This window comes from Pelodiscus sinensis, chromosome 4 (genome assembly GCF_049634645.1).
Source record: "Pelodiscus sinensis isolate JC-2024 chromosome 4, ASM4963464v1, whole genome shotgun sequence".
Classification (NCBI taxonomy): Eukaryota; Metazoa; Chordata; order Testudines; family Trionychidae; genus Pelodiscus; species Pelodiscus sinensis.
Window position 1 is genome coordinate 101,446,603 of NC_134714.1, and position 23,802 is coordinate 101,470,404.

The window sequence follows — 23,802 nt, forward strand, 5'->3', positions numbered from 1 at the left end:
AGGCGAGTGTAGATTTTGAGGAAGAGAAGTGGCCCTTTTCTTTGGGGATTTGAGTGATTTGCCCCCCCCTCCCCCCGTCCTTGGCAATGTGCTGACCGCCTGGGTCTCAGGAAGGATGCTTGCCCCTCTCTATCATAATCATTTTTAAACGGAGGTCTCTGTCTCTCTGTGTCCAAACCTTAAGTTTAGAGCAGTGTGGACAATCCTGTTGAGCAGGAGAGTCCCCGAGCCATTTTACACATTTATCATGGCTGTCTAAGGCCGGCATCACATTGTTGCAGTTTGTGCAGCATTTAAACCCGAGTGAGCCCATTGCTCCCGGTGATATTAAAATGGCAAGAGAAGCCAATCGAGGTGAACAGCCTTTTTTTTTTTTTTTTTTAAATAAAAGAACCTAAGACCAACTAGGAAGAAGAACTTGGAGTTAACTAATTTGCCTGTCTATGTCTAAGAACTAACGAGGATCAAAGAGTACTGCAGTGGTCTGTCTGGAGCCGGGGTCTGTCTGGAGCCGGGGACTGTATAAAGGAACTGAAGGGAGGGTGGCCGTGCATGTGTGATGGTGCCAGGGGTAGCAATGAGACCCCACTGCACTGCTTTCAAGAATCCGCTCTGTGGCGCTGGGACGTGCCTACACCTAATGTGGAGCACCCCCAGGGACATCTCTCTCGAAGAAGAATTAATGTTTTCAAGCTTTGCTCTGAAGCCACCGAGTAGCCTTTTAGTTAAAATGAAAAAACACAACCACTAAGGTACTCACATGAGCACATGATCCCAGGTGCCTGGGCTCTGAGAAAAAAAGAACAGTAAACCCCATGACATTTATAACAAAAGAACGAACTGGCAGGACTGCGTTTTAGTTTCAACCTTATGGTGGGCACCATATACCAGGAAGATGCAATTGTATCAATGGATTTATTTTTAAATGTAGTTTAAGAATTATTTTGGGGCTTTTAAAATGATTTGCTTGGCCAGAAGAAGCTAGACGCCACCTTTTCAAAGTCGTTTTATAAAAGATTTTTGTTAGTCTCTAAGCTACCACAAGACAACTCATTGTTTTTAAAACATTACAGTTAATTTGAACAATAAAGCTAACTATAACAAACTATATTTACAAAGTTCTTACAAACCAGCAAAAATCAGAACTCAAAGTCAAGACCAAAATCAGCTGCACAAAGATGCTAAACTCAGGATTCATTTGAAAATTTTATTAGTGTAATAAGAAAAAGAGGTTAAAGTTTAAAAATAATATTTGTGAGTTATCGACTAGATTAACCAATAAGCCTGGGCCCACCGCGGTCAGGGGCTGCTTCGCGGCAGCTGCCCCTATCCCGGAGACTAGGGGGTCCAAGTTCCCCATGGACATGGGTGCTATATCAGAGGCAGCAGTACAGGGCGGCAAGCAGCCAGTCCATGAGGGGAGCTGGTTTTTAAAACTGACTGCCCTTATGGACTGGCTCCTGACTGGCACCTTATGCTTCTGCCTCTGATACAGGCTCCCTGGGAGTAGGGCCGAATTGCACTGGCTACCGGCCCCACACCCAAGAACTACAGAATAGTCAACTAACTGCTAAGAATTCATGCAGTTAGTCAACTATTCTATTACTCGCTATCTAACATCCCTATTACAGGGTTTGGAAGGGGTTGTGACATGGAGGATGAGAGGAAAGGGGGCAGAGGGCTTGGATGGTGACCTGTGAGTTGGGGGGGAGGGAGGAATTGGGGAGCCACAGGTAGACTTTAGCTGGAAGGTGCTTACCTAGGGGGCTTCCAGCCAGCAGCACTGCAGGACCCCAAAGCAGACGCCCTACTGCTGCAGCACCAGGCTGCTCAAAATGGCTGGCTGTTCCCTGTGGCAATCTGCTCCAGGTGGGGGGGGGGGGGGGGGGAGGGGGAAGGGGCATGGCATAACTCTCCATCCTGAGAAACCTGAGCATCACATATGGCATATAAAAGAAAACCAATTTAAAGGTCACTAGCAGTACTGAGAAACAGAAGATTGTATTTGGAACAGCATGGGTTTTTTTTTGTATGAGTAAGTTTTCACACATGAAGCTACATTCTGAAGTTCTATTCAAAACACTTCTGTGTATCTAGCAATTAAATGTTTGAAAATTAAATGTCCTAAAAATATTTGAAAATATATAAAAAGCAAAAAACGTCTACCTGAAGAGTTAATGTTCCTAAAAGTAAACAATATCAAAGGATATGGGTAATCAAATGAAAAGCAAACACACACATAAAATACTTACCTATATAGATTTACAACAAATTTTATAGCACTTCCTCCACGATGCTCACTTCAGTTTTGAAAGCCAGAGTATTACATTTCAGACTCATGTCAGTTTAAAACAGACATGTTACAAATCCCTTGAAATGAAGTTTAAAATGGAAATACTGTCAACCCCATAATCAGAGCATCACTAGCATGTTCTCCCAAATAACTATTACAAGGCAGCTTAGAATTAAAATACTTTAAAAAAAATGTAAAAAGGTACATTTTAGAATCTTTTTTCAGCCTCCAGCTGCTAATTATTCAACTGCACAAAATATTATAGAAATAATGCAATACTACACTACTATAACACACTATAAACAGACAGACATAAACACAGCCAAATTCTTCCATTTATGACCCTGAGCTTGTTGCCAAGATACTTCAAGGACCTACTTGAAAGAATGCCATATAGAGCATTTCCTGATTAAACTTCCAGGAAAAAAAAAACAAAAAACCCAAAGCATGTTGTCACCACATTACACTCTGCCTCTTCTCTCTGTCTATAATTGAGCACTTCTTTTTTAAAAATGTATTTTATCTTCATTCTTACTAGGTGCACTGAAATGTAAGTGAGGCAAATCAAGCACTAAAAGCAAATCTAACTGTTCATCTGTATTTTGTTTTTCTTTTAAGTGCCAGTCGTCACGTGATTGGCTTAATCATGCAGCAAATCTGATCACAAGAACACCAACATCTCAGTGAGCAAATCAAGGTCAGAGCAAAAGTAGGTCAACTAACTCTTCCTTGGCACCCATCTGGGAGTCAAGACATCTTTACGCAAGCACTATCAGCCTGAGCAATACCTAGGGCAAGATTCAACTATTGCCATCATATTATTATTCATTGCAAAAGAAATTTTATGCAGTCTTGTTGTGAATCACAAGCATGTCATAACATAAAAGCATTCTTTCACAGTGACAGACCATATTTGTGGAACAATTTCCATGAGAAATATCACGGCAGGGACGCTAGTTTTGTTTATGGAAAATCCTTGGATTAAAAGTAGATAATTGCATAAATCAAGAAAAATCTACATTTTTTCATAGTAATATTTCATGTCTCAGAAGCTAAGAATTGCATAGTATGAACTAGCTTATTCAAGAATATTTTAAAAATTGGCTTAAAGCAGACCAACTATGATCTTGGAAAATTTAACATTTTCGATTTGAAAAAAACCCAGTTTTTCTTTAAAATGGTTGGAGACATCTTTCTCACCATGAGATCCTGAAATTTCACACAAAAATACTAAGCTGTACGACAATGTTAGTACAGGTTGAACTTTTCTAGTCTGGCATTCTCATGGCCTGACTGGAGCCAAACCAGAGAATTTGCCAAACTACTGAAGATCAATATCGTCTAGAAGCCTTACCAACACTTCCACTGCTTACTGTGGTCTTAGAAGACATTTCAACTACGTCTACACTGCATTCCTCTTGTGCAAAAGCCTATGCAAATGAAGCACAGATTAGCATATTGCTGCTCTTCATTTTCATAATTAATTAGGGCCGCTTTTACGCAAAAAGGAACCGTCTAGACTGCTCCTTTTTGCACAAAAATCCCCTCTTGCACGAGAGTCATTCTTCATTTTTTCAGGAAGAATGGCTCTTGCGCAAATGAAGTGGGGCAATATGCTAATCTGCACTTCATTTGCATAGGCTTTTACACAAGAGAGATGCAGTATAAATGTAGCCTTAAGAGGTAAATTAGAGCTAAATAAGAACACAGAACAGAGAGCCAGGACTGAGTGCTGTAAACAAACTTTACTAGACTGCAGGAAACATGGCCACACCCATGATAAATGGATATCTGGCTAATTAAATTCATGCCAGACCACAGATGTTGCCGGACCAGAGTGCACCAGACTAGAGAGTTTTAACCTGTAGTTATATTTAACTAATGGCATAGGTATTAATTGGATTTGTACACCTTATGCGGACACTGTGTATTTAAATATTCACTTATTTCAATCCTTCTAAAGAAGTGGTCCCCAACACGGTGCCCGCGGGCGCCATGGCCATTTGTGTGCACCCGCCAAGTGCTTGGGCCTGGCCTGGCCCCGGGCACGTGGTGCCAGAGCCGGCCGGGAGCATGGTAAGCGCTGGCCCCGGGAGCGCTATGAATTGGCCGCTCATGCCCTGGGCGCGTGGCGCTGGGGGGGGGAGGGCGCCAGCCTCGGGCGCATGGGAGGAGTGCCGGCCCGGGTACGCAGCGCTTGCAGTGGGGGGGGCCGCGGCACCAGGAGCGGGGCACTTGGGAGGAGCACCGGCCCCAGGCGCGCGGCACTTGCGGGGGGGTCCCTGCCCCCGAGCACGTGGCTATGGGGGGGCCCTGCCCCTGAGCACGCGGCTATGGGGGGGGCCGCCACCAGGCATGCATGTGTCCCCGCCCCCTGGCGCCCGGCAGGCGAACGGCCACGCCCCCTGGCACCCGGCAGGCTCTAAAGGTTGGGGACCACTGTTCTAAAGACTCTTCTTCTTCGTTGTGGGAGGGAAAATAGCACTTTGCTCTCAAGATCAAATCTACTATATATTAGAAACTGTCTATGTGTCTGTCCCTCTGGAGCTCATTTGTTCAAGAACGCCTCAAACTATAAGTTAGGACCACCAAATTTGGAATGCAGCTTCCATCATAACTTAAAGCAAGGGTTTGGTTATGCCAGGACAACAGGATGTGCATGGAATTCGATTGTTTCTCATAAAATGAAAAGGGAGGGATCAGAAAGGAGAGAGTTATACTTTAGAATGACCACAGAGAGGGCATCAAGGGGCCAGAGATGGGAACTGGGACAACTATAATCCCATTGGGCCAGCAGGGGACAGAAGTGGCGAAAGAGACAGCTATCTATTTCAGAGTATTTGTCCATTTTTGTATCTGTGTGTCTGTTGGTCCTCGAGCCAGGAGACAGACACCCCTTCTCTGACTGTGACCACTGCAGCAGCCATGGACAGGTACTTCTCACCTGAACCCCCACCTTCTCTTACTACAGCAGCCTCGGGCATCCTCTCTCCCTCATTCCCAGCCACAACACCAAACAACAATTTAAATGAAGAAAAAACTTATTTGAGTTAAGGAAGCAAGCAATGCCAGGTAAGTCTTCTAGTAAATAAATAGATCAAAATCACTTAAGTGAGAATGCCTTGGATCTGATAAAGCTCCTGAATTGCAGGGTCTTTAAGATGCTGTGGGCCAGATTCAGGTGTTCCTACTCACATTGAATAGCACCTTACTCTATGAATATCAGCTAATACAATTGGAGAGTAAGGTGCTATTCAGTTGGAGTAAGGGTATCACAATCCGTCCCTAAGTTAGAATAAACTTGGTTTCTAAGCTCTCTATTGTAACTGACTAACACTGCATCCAATGTACCAACTACAGGAGAGCAGGATGGCAAAAAAATTGTCCCAGCAGCTCTGAGCCACCTAAGGATCCCTTCTGGCTAGTTGAGGAATGAAAAGCTGGCCTCATGTGTGAGTAAGTCTGATTCACAGCATTTCTACTATTCTAAGTGAAGTTCTGATACAAAGCCCAACAAAGTCAACTTCTTCCATTTACTTAAATCAGTTTTGGATAAATAATAAACAGGATTCTTCAGTGGGTTTTGGATCAAATCTCTTACAAAGTGGGAATGCCTGGGCTCTGAAAAAACTCCTGATTTGCACATACTGAACCATGTTGCTCCTGATCCGCTGCCAAAAGTGGAAAACCTGCTATCTTTTGGCCATGTTGTACCATTTACTCTACAGGGGTATAGCAAGGCATGGACCTCACCACCCTAGTCCAGTCTTGGGGAGCAACTGCTCTACTGTTAATTATACTAAAAAGGTGGGGAAGCCTCTTACTATTTTATTGTAGGAAGAAACTGAAATGGAATGCCAATTCTAAAAGGTTAGGATATGCAAGAAAAAAAAATCTAATCTTTTCTTAAGTTTCTATTTGTCGTGTTCACCTTTCTTCTGTGTCCAGATGTATTGGGAAATAAACTGCTCTCTTTATTTAACAGGCACGTAGCTCTTCATGTTTTGCCAGTTTTTATTTATATATATTTACAGACACACACACACACACACACACACACACCAGCCATACAAATTCTGTAGGTAAATCAATTATCAAATTAATGAGGCCCAAACAAAAATAAAAACCAAACAAAAAAAAACCCTTCTCAACCTTACTCGCCAATGTATTAAGCAACACACTTTAAAAATTTGCATTGTATTTTACACAGTGGGTACACAATCTGGGTTTCTCTGTTTCAGCAGAGGTTGCTGTAGAGTATTCTTTATTAAATCCCTTCCTACTGTTTTCCATGTCCCCTGGAACCTTCCTTGGCTCCTTTTATTAATGTATAGTCATTTCAGAATGGATCACTTTCTTCACATTCTGAAGCAAAAGTTTTTCACACTATGTTCCAAGAATGTACTGGAAAGTTTGTATTTTGTCTTCTATCTACCCAGACATCTGCTGGAAGAGTAGAAGTCCCTTATTGTCATGTTTCGTGTTTTTGTTCTAGAAGGGACTCACCTCCTTTTTCCTGATGTGGTGGTCTAGAATAGATCCCTACCCTGAGGTCCCCTCTATATTTTACCCCTTTTATAGCCTTAGTTTTATATCAACTAATGTGTCTTTTCACTTCCTTCTGGACAAGTGTATATATTTTTTATTTATAATGTAGCACCTCCTCCCTTTTTCTTGCCTGTTCTTCCCTTCTCTATCAATATTCCACTCATCAGTTTTATCCCACTAAGTTTCTGTGATACCATAGATTATCTTATGCAGGAAAGACTCAAATGCCACCCAGCTGATGAAAGCAGAGTGCTGACAGCTGGCAGTAGCTGGGAACATGTGTTTCTACTGGTAGTGTACATTCACGCATACCCCAGGGCACAAAAAATTTATTCCACATGTGACTGGGAGAAGGGAAAGGGGGAGGGAGAGGGAGAATTGCTAGGTACTAATCCAGTATCTGATTTCCTTTCTGATTGGCCATCTGTTTGCAGAAAATAGGTGGTTGAGGTATGGAGATGCACCTCCAGTAAGTTCAACATTGCCCTCCCAACCATGAGACAAACTGGGACTCCTAACCTGAAGTAATATGTTCTGGGTGGCCATGAAGATAGAAAACACAGGAGATCGTGTGCACAAGCTGCCACCGCTGAAGACACTGAGGATGGGCAGCTTACAGCACCAATACTACTCCCCTCCACCCCCCCGGCACGCTGAACTGCTGGCTCCTGCTGCTACCTGCACCTCCCCAAGCTGGGCTGCCAGTTCCTGCTAACCCTCCCTACCATCAGGCAATCAGAAGCCCCACACGACTGATGGCTCCTGCTGCCCCCTACTTGCACTGCGAGGAGAGGGGGACGGAGAGCAAGATCCTGCTTAGTTAATTAACTGGTTAGCCTTACGTTGAACTGGTTAACTGATTAGTTAGGATTTTACAACCATAGCAGGGATGGTGAAACTACAGCCCACTGGCTTGATCTGATCCAGCCCGCAAGGCTTCTCACCCACCCACAGTGGGAAGCCCATAGAATTATAGAGCTGAAAGAGACCTTAGAAGGCCATCAAGTCCAATCCCAATCTCAACTAAATCAACCCAGCCAGGGCTTTGTCAAGCCAAGACAAACACCTCTAGGGATGGAGACTCCACTACTTCCCCTAGGTAACCCATTCCAGTGCTTCACCACCCTTCTAGGGAAATAGTTTTTCCTAATATACAACCTGGACCTCTCCCACCACAACTTGAGACCATTGCTCCTTGTTCTGCCATCTGTCACTACTGAGAACAGCCTTTCTCCACCCACTTTGGAACCTCCCTTCAGGAAGTTGAAGGCTGCTATCAAATCCCCCCTCACTCTTCTCTTCTGCAGACCAAATAGATCCAACTCCCTCAGCCTCTCCTCGTGGGTCACATGCTCCAGCCCCATAATCATTTTGGTCACCCTCTGCTGGACCCTCTCCAATAGCATATTTTTTGTAGTGGGGGGCCCAGAACTGGACACAATACTCCAGACGTGGCCTCACCAGAGCCGAATAAAGGGGAATGATGACATCTCTGGATCTGCTGGCAATGCTCCTCTTAATGCAACCTAATATGCCATTAGCCTTCTTGGCTACAAGGGCACACTGTTGATTCATATCCAGCTTCTCATCCACTGTAATCCCCAGGTCCTTTTCTACAGAACTGCTACTTAGCCATTTGGCCCCCAGCATGTAACAATGCTTGGGATTCTTCCGTCCCAAGTGCAGGACTCTGCACTTGTCCTTGTTGAACCTCATCAGATTTCTTGTGGCCCAATCCTCCAATTTGTCCAAGTCACTCTGGACTCTATCCCTGTCCTCCAGCATATCTACCTCTCCCCCTAGCTTAGTGTCATCCGCAAACTTGCTGAGGATGCAATCCATCCCCTCATCCAGGCCATTAACAAAACTGGTCCAAGAACCGATCCTTGGGACACACAGCTAGAAACCGACCACCAACCTGACATTGAGCTGTTCATCACTACCCGTTGGGCCTGACAGTGTAGCCAGCTTTCTATCCATCTTACAGTCCATTTATCCAATTCATACTCCCTTAATTTGCTGGCAAGAATATTGTGGGAGACTGTATCAAAAGCTTTGCTAGAGTCAAGGTATATCACATCCACTGACTTTCCCATATCCACAGAGCCAGTTACCACATCATAAAAGCTATGTTGGAGCACAAGGAGAGTGAAGTGAGTGCTCCCCACAACCCCCCCCCTCCCCACTTTTCAGTCAGAGGCCATGTCAGTGAGAGTTTGGGGAGGGGGGGGGCTTTCCCTTGTGCTTGGACCCCAACTGATTTTTCTGTGGATTAGTGGCACCTGGCCCAAAAAAGGGATTCCCCACCCTTCCACCCCACCATAGAGACTGCATGGCCCAGGAACTTCTGCCTTGAGCGATGTGACTATTCTCATAGTGATTCCTGTTAGGATCATGGAACCAATACAAGTAAGGATGGTTGAACAACAATTAATGGGTAATGCTTTGGTGCTCAGAAAGGCCAGAAGAGAAGCAGTAAGTCATGGGTGGGGAACATAAGGCCCAGTGGCCTGACGCGGCCACCCGCTTGCCTGGATCGCCCCTCCCCCCCGGCTCAAGGTTCCCCCCAACATTAGGGAGCCCACACTGGCACTCCAACCCTCCTGCTGTCCACCCTGTGGAGCTAGAGCACACAAAATCTATTAGCGTGGGCCCCCCAGGCTCTGGTGTGAAAGAGAAATGTCTTTCTCCTTCTCAGTCCAGGGGCACATAAGTGAGGGTTTGTTTTTGTGCATTTTGCTTCTCAGTTTTGTGCAGACCCCAACTGATTTTTCTGTGGGTCAGCAGCTCCCAACCCAAAGAAGATTCTCCACCCCTACAGTAAGTAGTCACCAACCAATCAGGAACAGGAGTGAGGGGGTCTGTCAGGATGCAAATTACAAAGCCTCAGAAACTGGCCTCCTCAACCCTGTGAATTCCCAGGCAACCCAATATGGTGGTATGCCGTGATACCCACGGTTGTATCCCAAAAACCCAGCAGGCCTGGCTTCAAGTGCAGAGTCCTGATGTTTATTAATACTTCCAGTTCTAGTGTTCTATGAAAAATAAGAAGAACTGGAAGAGACCTTGAGAGGTCATCGAGTCCAGTTCCCTACCCTCACGGCAGGGCCAAGCACCGTCTAGATCCATCCCTGATAGATGTCTATCTAAACAGCTCTTAAATATCTCCAGAAATGCAGATTCTACAACCTTCCTAGGTAACTTATTCCAGTGTTTAACCACACTGACCATTAGGAAGTTTTTCCTAATGTCCAACCTAAACCCCCCTTGCTGAAGTTTAAGCCCATTGCTTCTTGTTCTATCTTCAGAGGCCAAGGAGAACAATGTTTCTGCCTCCTCGAGACACCCTTTTTGTCCCATCCTGTTTGGATTTAGTAGAGCCATCTAAGATAGCAAGCAGATTCTCCTACTCTTATCATTCTCGTTGCCCCTATGACCGTGTTTCTTCTAAGATTTTCCATCCATGAGCGGAGTAAGTTTGGTCATTTGCATTTGTTCAGATGTGTGCCACCCAAGTTAATTTATATAATTAAAATGTTATGGAAGAAAGAACACTAAAACAAGGATAATTAACAACGTGAATGACTTTAAATGTTACTCAGACTTTAAGGTCAGAAGGGACCATTATGATCATCTAGTCTGACCCCCTGCACAGTGCAGGCCACAAAATCTCACCCACCCCTCCTAGAATAATCCTCTCACCTATCTCTCAGATATTGAAGCCTTCAAATACTTTGAAGACCCCAAGATGCAGAGAATCCTCCAGCTGTGATCTGTACCCCATGCTACAGAGGAAGGCAAAAAACCTCCAGGGCCTCTGCCAATCTACCCTGGAGGAAAATTCCTTCCTGACCCCAAATATGACGATGAGCTAAATCCTGAGCATGTGGGCAAGACTCATCAGCCAGACACCCAGAAAGTTCTCTATAGTAATTCCTATCATCCCTCCATTGACCTATTTCCCACTGATAATGAATGGTCAATTAGTTACCAAGATCATGTTATCTCATCAAACCATCCCCTTCATAAACCCATCTAGTTTAATCTTGAAACCAGATAGATCTTTTGCCCCCACTACTTCCCTTGGAAGGCCGTTCCAGAACCTCACTCCTCTAATGGTTAGAAACCTTCGTCTAATCTCAAATCTAAAACTTCCTACTAGCCAGCTTCTATCCATTTGTTCTTGTGTCCACATTGGTATTAAACTTAAATAATTCCTCTCCCTCCCTGGTATTTATCCCTCTAATATATTTAAAAAGTGCAATCATGTTCCCCCTCAGCCTTCTTTTGGTTAAAGTAAACAAGCCAAACTCCTTGAGTCTCCTTTCGTAAGACAGGTTTTCCATTTCTCGGATCGTAGTGGCTCTTCTTTGTACCTGTTCCAGTTTGAATTCATCCTTCTTAAACATGGGAGACCAGAACTGCACACAGTATTCCAAATGGGGTCTCACTAAAGCCTTGTATAATGGCACTAACACCTCCTTATCTCTACTAGAAATACTTCGCCTAATACATCCCAAGATCGTATTAGCCTTTTTCACGGCCATGTCACAATGGCGGCTCATAGTCATTCTATAATCAACCAGGACTCCGAGGTCCTTCTCCTCCTCCGTTATTTCCAACTGATGTGTCCCCAGCTTATAACTAAAATTCTTGTTATTAATCCCTAAATGCATAACCTTACACTTCTCACTATTAAATTTCATCCTATTGCTATCACTCCAATTTACAAGATCATCCAGATCTTCCTGTATGATATCCCGATCCTTTTCTGAATTGGCAATAGCTCCCAACTTTGTGTCATCCGCAAATTTTATTAGGACACTTCCACTTTTGGTGCCAAGATCAGCAATAAAAAGATTAAATAAAATTGGCCCCAAAACTGATCCCTGAGGAACTCTGCTAGTAACCTTCCTCCAACCTGACAGTTCACCTTTCAATATGACCCGCTGTAGTCTCCCCTTTAACCAGTTGCTTATCCACTTCTCAACTTTCATATTAATCCCTATCTTTTCCAATTTAACCAATAATTCCTCATGTGGTACTGTATCAAATGCCTTACTAAAGTCGAGGTAGATTAGATCCACTGCATTTCCTTTATCTAAAAAATCTGTTACTTTCTCAAAAAAGGAGATCAGGTTGGTTTGGCACGATCTACCTTTTGTAAAACCATGTTGTAATTTGTCCCAATTGCCATTAGCCTCAATGTCTCTAACTACTTTCTCCTTCAAAATTTTTTCCAGGATCTTACATACTAACAGGCCTATAGTTACCCGGGTCACTTTTTTTCCCCCTTTCTTAAAAATCGGAACTATATTAGCAATTCTCCAGTCAAATGGTACAACCCCTGAGTTTAGAGATTTATTAAAAAATTTTGCTAATGGACTTGCAAGTTCATGTGCCAGTTCCTTTAATATTCTTGGATATTGGTCAAATAAGAAAATACTGACAAGTTTTCAGTATGTTAGATTAGCCTTAAGGCTGCTCTAAAGCCGCACTGCCCACAGAAGTCAAAGGAGGCCAAGAATAAGCACACTGCAGCACTGCTCATACTGTGGCAGCAGCGGCAAGAGCCCCAGGCCCTTTAGAATCACTGAGGGTACATCTAACACTGCGGCGCATGTCGGGATACTTCTGGTATCCCAAAATAGCATATTCTGCATCTCGACAGCGCACCCGCTACTTCAAAGTACCTTTTGAAATAACAGCCATGCTATTTGGATGTGTCTGTAAATCTCGTTCTGCCAGGATTAAAGGACATTTCAGAATAACACTCTACTTCAAAATCTGACACTGTAAACAGCACCAAATTTTGAAATAAGATATGGAATTTGAGCTATGCAAATTGTGAAGCTTACTTCAAACTACGGATGCAGTGTCAACGCATCCAGCATCCCAAAGAAAATGCCCTCTTTGCCCCTGCCCCCATCCCGACAGAGCACTAGCTCCTGGGATTGGTGGCAACACATGCATGCCGCTAGAAGTCGGCAGTGAAGCTGCTGTGTAACAGCTCTTTTGCTGACAAAATACTTTCACCCCCAATGGACACGATTCCCATTGTCCTCAGGACAGCACTCCTGTACACCACCACACACTGATCACACTGGTACTTGCCACCGCAAAACTTGTGTCTCGGGAGACGAGGCGTTAACACCTCTGAAGGACTTAAGCGGTGTCATTCTCAGTTGCTAGTATAGACATAGCCAAGCCTGTTGATAGATAACTCAGCTACAACAGACTGAAGTTGCAGCTTTTCAGAACCCCGGGTGCACACGCTGAAAACAACAGAATCACATGCACCAGAGTCATCATTGGGCCAGTTCATGCTCAACAGTTAGACAAATGTCTTGAGTGTATAAAAAGACACTACTATAGTAACCTAGCCAGGTAAATCACCAGCTGGGGAGAACTTGACCTAATTCTGTATTTTCTACCCCAACCCCAACTGTTTGAGCCACATAGCTCCAGCCCTAGAGCAGCAACCCGCCCTCCATGTGGCCACTGCCTGAAGTTCTGGGCAGCAACTCTCAACCCCCAGCAGCAGCACCCCATTTCCCGCAGCTCCAAACCCCTGTGGCACCCACCCACACTCACAACCACAAGCCCTGGCAGTAGACACCCACCCGCCACGTGGCTGCAAACACTGGTGGCAGTCCGTGGTCCCAACTCCGGCAGCAGACACCCGCTGGCCTGCCACCTGGCCACAAGCCCCAGGGGCAGCCTGAACAGCCATCTCCCAACATAGCCCCAGCCACGTGGCTCCAGCCATGGGAGCAGCCATGCCACTCACCTTCCAGATCCAGCAGCAAGGTCAGTGCTGCTGAGTGGCTCTGGGAAGGAGTTGAGTAGGCTTAGAATTTTTTTTGTGAGGCCACGCAGGCACACACCTTAGAGGGAACACTACCCTATGACCCTGTTATACTTTTCCATTTCTCTTCTTTTTAGCACTTTTTCCAAAGAGCCCTTTCATTCACACTCCCCTCCCTCCTTTTGTCACCTGCCCCTTTGAACCTAGTTTAAAACCCTTCTCACAAGGCCGACGAGCTTGTGTGCGACGATGTTCTTCCCCTTCTTTGTCATGGGGATGGAAGTCTCTAAAGGTAAATTCATACTATGAAAATTTGTGAACTGTTAACTTTAAAATATGCCTATTTTTTAAATACCTCAGTTTAACAAAATGTTAGCTAAATATATCAATCCAATGTATACAATCCTCAGGCAAACAAAAGTTTAAGTGAATAGATGAGAATAATATCTGTGAAGTGGCCCCCCTTCCAAAATTATTGCCCACTTCTGCTGTTGCATCATGTTTAACTTGTGGTCCACTGACTCCTAGATCCATTTCTGCAGTACTCCTTCCTAGACTATCACTTCCCATTCTGTCTATGTGAAACTGATTGTTCCTTTGTAAGTGGAAGGAACTTTGCATTTGTTCTTATTAAACTTCATCCTATTTACTTCAGACCATTTCTCCAGTTTGTCCAGATCATTTCGAATTTTGGCCCTATCCTCCCAAGCACTTGCAACCCCTCCCAGCTTGGTATCATCTGCAAACTTAAGTGTACTCTCTATGCCAACATCTAAATTGTTGATGAAGATACTGAACAGAACCAGTCCCAAAACAGAGCCCAGCGGAACTCCACTTGTTATGCCCTTCCAGCAGGATTGTGAACTGTTAATAACTACTCAGAGCACTTAAGAGGGGTAGCCGAGTTACTCTAACTGAAAAAACAGCAAACAGTCTGGCAGCACCTTAGAGGTTAACAAAACATATAGATGGTATCGTGAACTTTCATGGGCACAACCCACTTCTTCAGATGAAATGTTCTCTGAGAACTGTTCTCCAGCCAGTTATTCACGCACCTTATAGTAGCCCCATCTAGGTTGCATTTCCCTAGTTTATTGATAAGAAGGTTATGCGAGACCATGTCAAATGCCTTACTAAAGCTTAAGTAGTCCACCACTTCTCCATTATCCACAAGGCTTGATATCCTATCAAAGAAAGCTATCAGATTGGTTTGATATGATTTGTTCTTTACAAATCCATGCTGACTGTTACCTATCATTTGCTACATTATCTTCCATGGCACAGAAGTTAAACTGACTGCTCTGTAGTTTCCTGGGTTGTTCTTATTTCCATTTTTATAGATGGGCACTAGATTTGCCCTTTTCCAGTCTTCTAGAATCTTTCCCGACTTCCATGGTTTTTCAAAGATGATGGTTAAAGTCTCAGACCTCCATCAGCTCCTTGAATATTCTAAGGATGCATTTCATCAGGCCCTGGTGACTTGCAGACATCTAACTTTTCTAAGTGGTTTTTAACTTGTTCTTTTATTTTAATTTCTAAACCAACCCTATTTCCTCTAGCATTTGCTATGTTAGGCATCCCGTCACTATCCATCTTCTCGACGAAACAAAGAAGCCATTAAGCACCTCTGCCATTTCCAAGTTCCCTGTTATTGTTTCTCCTTCTTCACTAAGCAATACCCTGTCCCAGTCTTCCTCTTGCTCCTTATATACTTGCAGAACATCTATTTTACCCTTTATGCATCTAGCTAGATTTAGCTTGTTTTGAGCTTTTGCCTTTCTAATCTTGCCCCTGCATACCTGTGTGTAATCTTATATTAATCTTTTGTAATCTGACCTAGTCTCCACTTTTTATATGACTCCTTTTTGATTTTTAGATACAAGATCTCCTGGTTGATCCAAAGTGGTCTCCTGCCATACTTTCTATCTTTCCTACATAGTGGAATAATTTGCTTTTGGGCCCTTAATAATGTCCCTTTAAAAAACTGCCAACTTTCTTCAGTTGTTTTTCCTCTAAGGCTTGCTTCTGATGGGACCTACCAACCAGCTCTCTCAGGCTACATCTACCTTTTTCCAATTGTTTTTTCGGAAGAAGCTTTTCCAAAATTTGGTCCGTCTACACCAGGCCAAAATTTCGGAAAAGCCTCCTCTTTCAGAAAAGCCCTTTTACCTCATGAAATGAGGAAGACAGGGCTTCCGAAAGAGCGTGTCTGCTCTTACACAAAAAAATGTCCGAAGAGCAGATGCATTCCCTGGATGCAGCAGAGTTTTTCCACGATACCTCTGGTATCCTGGAAAAACTCCATAGTCTAGACATAGCTTCAGTTTACTAAAATCTGCCTTCTGTCTCTATTTTGCAGTTCTCTCTTCTACCATTCCTTAGAATCATGAACTCTATGATTTCATTGTCACTTTCACCAAGCTGCCTTCCACTTTCAAATTTTCAACAGTTTCTCCCTATTTGTTAAAAGCAAATATAGAACAGCTTCCCGCCAGTAGCTTTCTCAACCTTGTAAAAATTAAAAATGGTCTCCAAAGCAGTCCAAGATCTTATTGGATAATCTATGCCCTGCTGTGTCAGTTTCCCAACATATGTCTGGATTGTTGGAGTCCCACATCACCACCAAATCCTGCGCTTTGGATGATTTAGCTTTTTTTTTTTTTTTTTTTTTAAACAACACACTAAGCCTCATCCACCTCTTCTGCCTGGGTAGGTGGCCTGAAGCAGTCCTCTATGAGATCACCCATATTTTTTACCCCTTTTAACCTAATGCAGAAACTCTCAACAAGTCTGTCTCCTACAGCCATCTTCACCTCAGTTCAAGTGTATACTTTAATACACAAGGCAACACGTCCTCCCTTTTTCCCTCCCTGCCTATTCTTCCTGAGTAAGCTGTACCCTTCTATTCCAATCACGTGTATTATCCCACCAAGTCTCTTTGATACCAACGATGTCATAGCTGTTTTTAATAGCAGTTCAAGTTCTTCCTGCTTATTCCTCATACTCTTTGCATTTGTATATAGGCATCTAAGATACCAATTTGACCTTGCCTTTCAGTTCCACCTTGTCCCTCCTTTCTCTGATATTATAGCCCAGGCTCCCTCCCATTTCCAACCCATCTCCCAGGTCTCCATGTTTTCAACTTACCTGTGGGTTTTGGTCACCTGCCCCTGTCGAACCTAGTTTAAAGCCTCTCTCACTAGGTTAGCCAGTCTGAATCCAAATACTTTCTTCCCTTTCCTCAAAAGGTGAACCCCATCCCTGCTTAGCAGTCCATCTTCTTATAACAGCATCCCATGGTCGAGGAAGCCACAGCCCTCCTGGAGACACGATCTTTGCAGCCAGGCATTCACCTCTAGGATGCACCCATCTCTGCCTGGGCCCTACCTTTGACAGGAAGAACTGAAAAGAACACACCTATGTCCAAACTCCTTCACCCATACGCCCAGAGCCCTGTAGAGTCACTCTTGATCTGTTCAAGGTCACACCTTGCAGTATCATTTGTGTCCACATGGATGAGTAGCATGGGGTAGTAGTTAGAAGACTGGGTAATCCTTGACAATGCCTCCATAACGTTTCAGATACAGGCCCCGGGCAAGCAGCATAATTCTCAAGATGACATGTCAGGGCCGTAGATGGGTGCATCTGTCCCCTTCAGAAGGGAGTCTCCAACCACCACTATCTTTCCTCCGTGCAGTGGTGGCTGCAGAGCTCCCAGCCTTGGGGGGTACAAGGCTTCTCCTCTTCTGCTTTAGGGGGTGATTTAGAACAGCATAATGGTTCTCTAGCACCACAGTGGGAGGGTTTGGAGCAGGGGTGGAGCACTGCCTGCTGCCAGAAGTAACCAGCTGCCAGTGTCCCCACCCACCCCCCATTCCAAGACATCATCTCCTCCACCAGTGGTGTTTCAGCAGTCCTCTCTAGGAATTGTTCGTGGATTCAGATGCACTTCAGCCTAGCCATCTCCTCCTGTAGCTCTCCCACCTGCTTCCTGAGAGATTCCACCAGCAGGCAACTTTCACATTGGATGGTTGCCCCAGCCTGGATTTCAATAAGTGGAAATTGCAAGCCACAGTCCCTGCAAAACCACACCAGGATCTGGGTAGAGGCATCCATGGTTAGGTGTCTATCTGGCTACAGGAGCAGGCGGAGGACACAGAAGCAGTGCTGGCACAGGTGTTGAGGGTCTTCCTAACCGTATTGGGACTCCTTCCATCAAACTCCCCCTGTCTGCAGCTCCCTGTCCGCTTCACTTCCCTGGTCACTCTGGCTTTTAAAGCCTGCTCACCTAGGGCAGGCCTACCCCCTTGTTGGCCACACAGTAGGAGGCTGATCAAAAGTCATCAAGGGAACAAGAGATCAAAACACTCCCAGTCACAATCTCAGCTGCTGTTCAAGAAGGACTGAAATCACCAGCAACAGAACACAAACAAAATGCAAACAGTTGAGTAAACTCACTCACCGCAAAGCTAGTCCACTCTCCTGGTGGCCCGTTCAGTGGTGGAATCTCTTGTGCTCCCTCTCAAACTCCCCTGTATGCAGCCCCCTATCCTATTTAATTAGGAAAAATAAGTAGAATAGTGTGTATTAATATTTTTAGACATTTAAGTTTAGTATGGATTTTTTTTAATACCGTATTGTGCAGAAACCAGGGGATGGAGCTAACTATCTCCTCCACCCCCCACAATGCTTAGTGAAGAATCAAGTCACAGACATATCTGAATTTCCTCAATTACATTAATTTTAAAATCATGCCATGGACATCACATTAGCAGTGATTTTTTTAAAAAAAAAGCAAAATTCCTAAATGGAAATGTAATAGACGCTACAATCTGTGATAGAATCTGAAATGAGGAAATTTCACTTTGTTTTTACATTAAATTGCTGAAGGCCTGGCATAAGCACACAAAAGCCAGAGTGTACTGGGTAAAGGCTGAAAGCGTCCTTAACTAGCCTTAAGGGGGTAGCCGTATTAGTCTGTAACTTTAAAAATGACAAGTAATGCCCACAAAACAGATATCAGACAGGATCACAAAGAAAAAACAGTTTCTTGCCATTTCAACCAGAAAGGACATTGTCTCAATGACTTGATTACCTGCATCCTGCTTCAAAGACCTTTTAAGACTTCACTTCAAAGAGAATCCTCTGAACTGTCATTCATGCTTAAATTCGACACTTTACACGCAAATTTGAATAAAGACGCTAATTATCTTACCCATTACAAAGATAGCTTCCCCAATTATCACCTCTAATATCATTAGCTCACAGACATTTACCTCAACCCCTTTCCCCCCTCCCTCCATCCCTCTTCTGTTCTAAAATTTGATTTGTCCTTTTCATGTGTGTTCACTTTTTTTTTTTAATTGTATCCTTTAGTATATATGGTTGTGACAATTTTCTTCCACTATTTGATCTGAGGAAGTAGGTCTGGTCCACGAAAGCTCATCACCTATTAAACCATCTTGTTAGTCTTTAAAGTGCTACATAGTCCTGTTTTTTGTTTAAGTAGTCTTGTGGCACCTTAGGGTGCCTCTATTGGCACAGGTACTTTTTTCTTTTATAAATTCTGACTCAAGGCTTTTTTCCTCCATTTGTGGGTTTTGCCCATGAAAGCTCATGGTACTTTATACATGTTAGTCTGTAAGGGTGTGTCTAGACTACATCCCTCTTTCAACAGAAGGATGTAAATTAGGCACTTCGAAATTGCAAATGAAGCTGGAATTTGAATTTCCTGCACTTCATTTGCATAATCACATCATGGCCCTCTTTAGAAAGTGCTATTTGAAAATAAAACTGCAACTTCGAAAATAGAAGCTTTTTCAAAAGATCCTGTAAACCTCAAAAGATCCTGTAAAAAAGGAGGTTTACAGGATCTTTCGAAAAAGGCTTCTATTTTCTAAAGAACCGCATCTAGACTGCAGTTTTATTTTGAAATAGAGCTTTCTAAAGAGCACCATGATGCAATTATGCAAATGAAGCACGGGAAATTCAAATCCCGGCTTCATTTGTAATTTCGAAGTGTCTAATTTACATCCCTCTGTCAAAAGAGGGATGTAGTCTAGACACACCCTCACAGACTAACAAATGTATACAGTATCATGAGCTTTCATGGGCAAAACCCACAAATGGAGAAAAAAACCTTGAGTCAGAATTTATAAGAGAAAAAAATACCTGTGAATTGTAGTGCCAATAAGGCTAATCAAGTGGGCTGGAAGTGTCCCATACTTCGTTTTTAATGTCAATGAGGTGTTAAATATAAGAAAAGCTGGTTTTATAATAGGCTATCCAGTTAATGTCTTCATTCAGGCCAAGGGAAACAGTGTCAAATTTATATATGAAGGTCAATGCCTCAAACTTACTCTGTAGTTGGCTTGTGAAATTCCTTTATAGAAGAATGCTACTTTTAAATCCACTATTGAGTGCTCAGGCAAGTTAAAAAGTCCCCCTACAGGTTTGTGTGTGTTACAAATCAGATACCAAAAATGGTATCATAGAATCATAGGGTTGTAAGAGACCTCAGGAGGTCAGAGTCCAACCCCCTGCTCAAAGCAGGACCAACCCAACTAAAATCAACCCAGCCAAGACTTTGTCAAGACGGGACTTAAAAACCTCTAGGGATGCGACGGACTTGGGGAAGCGGCACAGAGCAGAGCAGCTGGGGTGCTGCCAGGCGCCAAGCAGGGCGGTAAGGAGCAGCGCTGCGGGACCAACCCAGCAGCACCCCAGCTGCTCTGCTCTGCGCCGTTTCCTCAAGTCCGCCGCTGCTGAAACATATGAGCGGCAGACTTGGGAAAGTTGCAGAGCAGCTGAGGTGCTGCCGGGTTGGTCCCACCGCGCCGCCCCTCACCCCCCTGCTCGGCGATAACGATTGCAGTCTAGGGGGTGGGGAGCCCGCTCCCTTCCCGGAAACTCTTGGCAGCGGCGCGGGGCTTCCCCTGCCTTCCTGCAAAACGGTGGAGGGTTCGCCCCTTGCTGCTCCATTCCCTGCCCACGCCCCGGCCGGTCGCAGTGCGGGTCCCGGCAGACCTGTCACAGGGGTATAATCCCCTTTCCCTCTTCTCCCCTTCCCTTTCCCAGGCGCGAGCGCCCATTGGGCTCATAGCAGCACTAATTGTCCAGCTGGCAAGAGCACTTCCGGGTTCTAGTTGGTGCTGGACTATCGGGAGTGCCAGACCACTGGATGCTGGACAACTGGAGTTTTATTGTATCTGGTAGTTCTCGGTGTCTTCAAGGAAACAGGGGTGGTGGCTCTTGATCCAAATGCTCCCCTGCTTGGAGAGCTTTTGGATCTAATCAGTGCGTGAGGAGAATATTCGGTGCAATCAGAGCTGCAAGTGACCCATAAGAATTTGTGCATGTACAGTTGCATTTCTGCAGCCCTGTGTGCCAGGAATATGAGCGAGATATCCTACCAAGATCAAGGAACTCCAGCAGGCCTACCACAAGGCAAAGGAGGCAAACAGCCAGTCTGATGCTGCACGCAAAATATGCCTGTTTTATAAAGAAGAACTGGACGGAATTCTGGGTGAGGACCCCACAGCCAAACCCCAGGCACTGTGGATAGTTCTTAGAAGATGAAAGAGCCAGATATACTTGTCCCAGATATACAGGCACAAGGTGATGAGACTGAAGAGGGCCAGGAGGTGAGGGTAAATCCGGTGACAATCTGTGTACACAGAAGCAAGGAAATGTTCTCAAACAATCTTTGTGAGGATGCTCAGCAACTCATGGAAAAGACGCCACATGTTGAAGCAACAGTAGGGATGCAGGGTACATTACGGTACAGGCAGGCAGGGTTGGTAGCTGAGCAGGTGGTGGCCATGCAGGGTGGGATGGAGGTGGTGCCCCGGAGAGTAGCTGCTATGTAGGCGGGCTGGATTGGGGGCTGAGTGGGTGGCAACCATCGGCAGACATGCAGGGTGGTCTATGCCAGTGTTTCCCAATTGGTGCTCCGGGGAACCCTGGGGATCTGTGAAGCGAAAGCAAGGGTTCTGCGAAGAGCTGGCACTCCCGCGCCCCCTGTTAAAGAGACAGAGCCATGGCAGAGGGCTTTTTTTTTTTTTGCTCAACAAAACGCAGCAGGGGCCTTTTTTTAAGGCAACTCTAGGGGTTCCGTGGCCAAATAAAATTGGGAAACACTGGTCTATGCCATCAGATATTTCACTATGGCCAAACACAGCACTGAGGCACGCATGGATAGCAACAGAATCTTCCTGGGAAAGTGTCAAAGATTGGCCCTAATGTACTTATTTGTCATGAAGATCCCATGGCAGGGCTGCCTTTGTCCCACCTGCCCTGCTGCGACACTTTCCCAAGCAAGCCCTCAAGGTGCTCTTTCAACACATGGTGTCTCTTCCATGAGGAGTTGCTGGGCATCCTCACAACAATAATTTGAGAGCAGTTCCTCACTGCTTGGCTGAGTACTGCCCATGCACCTGGGAGCCCCCATCTGCACAGGTTTACTTTTTAGCCTTCTAGAGATGTTAAACTGCGCTTATCTGATTAATCATATAGTCAATACAAATTGTTTCGACTACACGATTAGCCGATAAGGACCATAGTGTAGAGCCACAGCAGGAGTAGCTTCAGGAGCCAACTGGAGCCGGGACTGAGCAGTCCCAGCTCCGGAAGCCACCCACGCTCTGCACTGTCCACCAAGCTCGGTCCCAGCCCACACTGAGTCCAGCAGCCCCTATTCACAGCTAGGGATGTTAATTATCGGTTATTTTACTAGTCAAATAGTCGATGGAATTTCCATCAACTACTCGACTAGTCGATAGGCACTTCCGCATTCCTCCTTTGAAACTCTCCACTGGGGCTCTTGTACATTTCAAAAGAGGAATGCGGAACTCCACCTGCAGCCTGGGGGCCAGCAGGAAGTCCCACTGACTCTGGGCTGCATGCCAGCTTTGAAATGTACAAGAGTCCCCAGCAGGGGCTCTTGTGCATTTCAAAGCAGAAGTGCAGCATGGAGCCCAGGGTCAGCTGGGGAGTCCCCAGCTGATCCCGGGCTCCACCGACATTTCAGCAGAACCTGGGATCAGCTGTGTGTAAGCAGCCCTGCTTACAACCCCAACACTGACAACGAGGAGGCCTGAGATTTCTAAGAGGTTCCTTGGAGCCTCCCTGACATGCCAACTTATGCACTCCTCTGACCGCTTGAGTGTCTGTCTGTCTGGCTGTTCAAAGTGTGAATCCAAGTGTCATGCCTCAGTACTCCACCGTTACTCACAGAAATTAATGTAAACAGCAGCATGTGGCCATCACTTGGGGAATGAGACCCTCCAAAAGATCTAGCCTGCCACAGACACACCACCACCATTGCCCTTTCAGTCTGCCAAAGGCACACTCAACAGCCATTTGGCAGCAGCTTAGCCTGTTGAACCACTCCTTACTGCTGTCTAGATGCCCCATGTAAGGCTTCATGAGCCAGGGCTGCAAGGAGTAGGCTACATCACCTAGAATCACCATGGGCATTTGCACATCTCTCACTGTACATTTCTGGTCTGGAAAGAAAGTGCCAGCATGTAGCCTCCTGTACAGGCCACTGTTCCTGAAGATGTGTGCATCATGCAGCTTTCTAGACCACCTCACACTTATCTCTCTGCAACACCCACAGTGATCCACAAGCACATGAAGCATCATGGAGAAGTACCCCTTACAACCGATGCACTTTGAGGCAAGGTGGGGTGACACTATAATGGGGATTTGTGATCCATGCATTGCCCCCACCACAACTTGGAAAGCCCTTTTCAGCAAAGCCAGCCATTACGTCATCCTCATTTCCCAAAGTCACTAACCTGTGCATCAAAGTGTAATTTATTGCCCTGCACACCTGCAGAAATGCTGCCCCAGCGGTAGACTTGCCTGCTCCAAACAGATTTACAGCTGAACAGTAGCAATCTGGAGAGGTCAGCTTCAATAAAGCAGCAGCCACACGCTTCTCTACAAAGAGAGCAGCTATCATTCAGGTGTTCTAGTACCACAGTTCAGGGGACAGCTCAGCACACAGCTCCTGTAAGGTTGCTTTGCATATCCAAAAGTTCTGTAGCCACTGCTCTTCATCCCACACCCGCATGCCAATGCAGTCCCACCACTCGGGATTGGTTTCCCTGGCCCAGAAGCAATGACCCAATAAGTATATCAGTCTCCC

At 45.1% G+C, this 23,802-nt stretch overlaps 1 protein-coding gene across 10 annotated transcripts in view; it reads right to left on the minus strand.

Annotated features, from left to right (window-relative positions):
• The window catches only part of BMAL1 (basic helix-loop-helix ARNT like 1), a 123,116-nt gene that overhangs the window by 85,542 nt on the left and 13,772 nt on the right, over positions 1-23,802 (minus strand). For 9 of the 10 annotated variants that reach the window (XM_075927854.1, XM_075927850.1, XM_075927855.1 and 6 more), the window contains one exon: positions 18,112-18,200. The exons of the other annotated variant lie outside the window; for it this stretch is intronic. The gene's annotated coding sequence lies outside the window, so the exon portion shown is untranslated. The remainder of the gene's footprint in view (positions 1-18,111; positions 18,201-23,802) is intronic. 10 annotated transcript variants of the gene reach the window in all.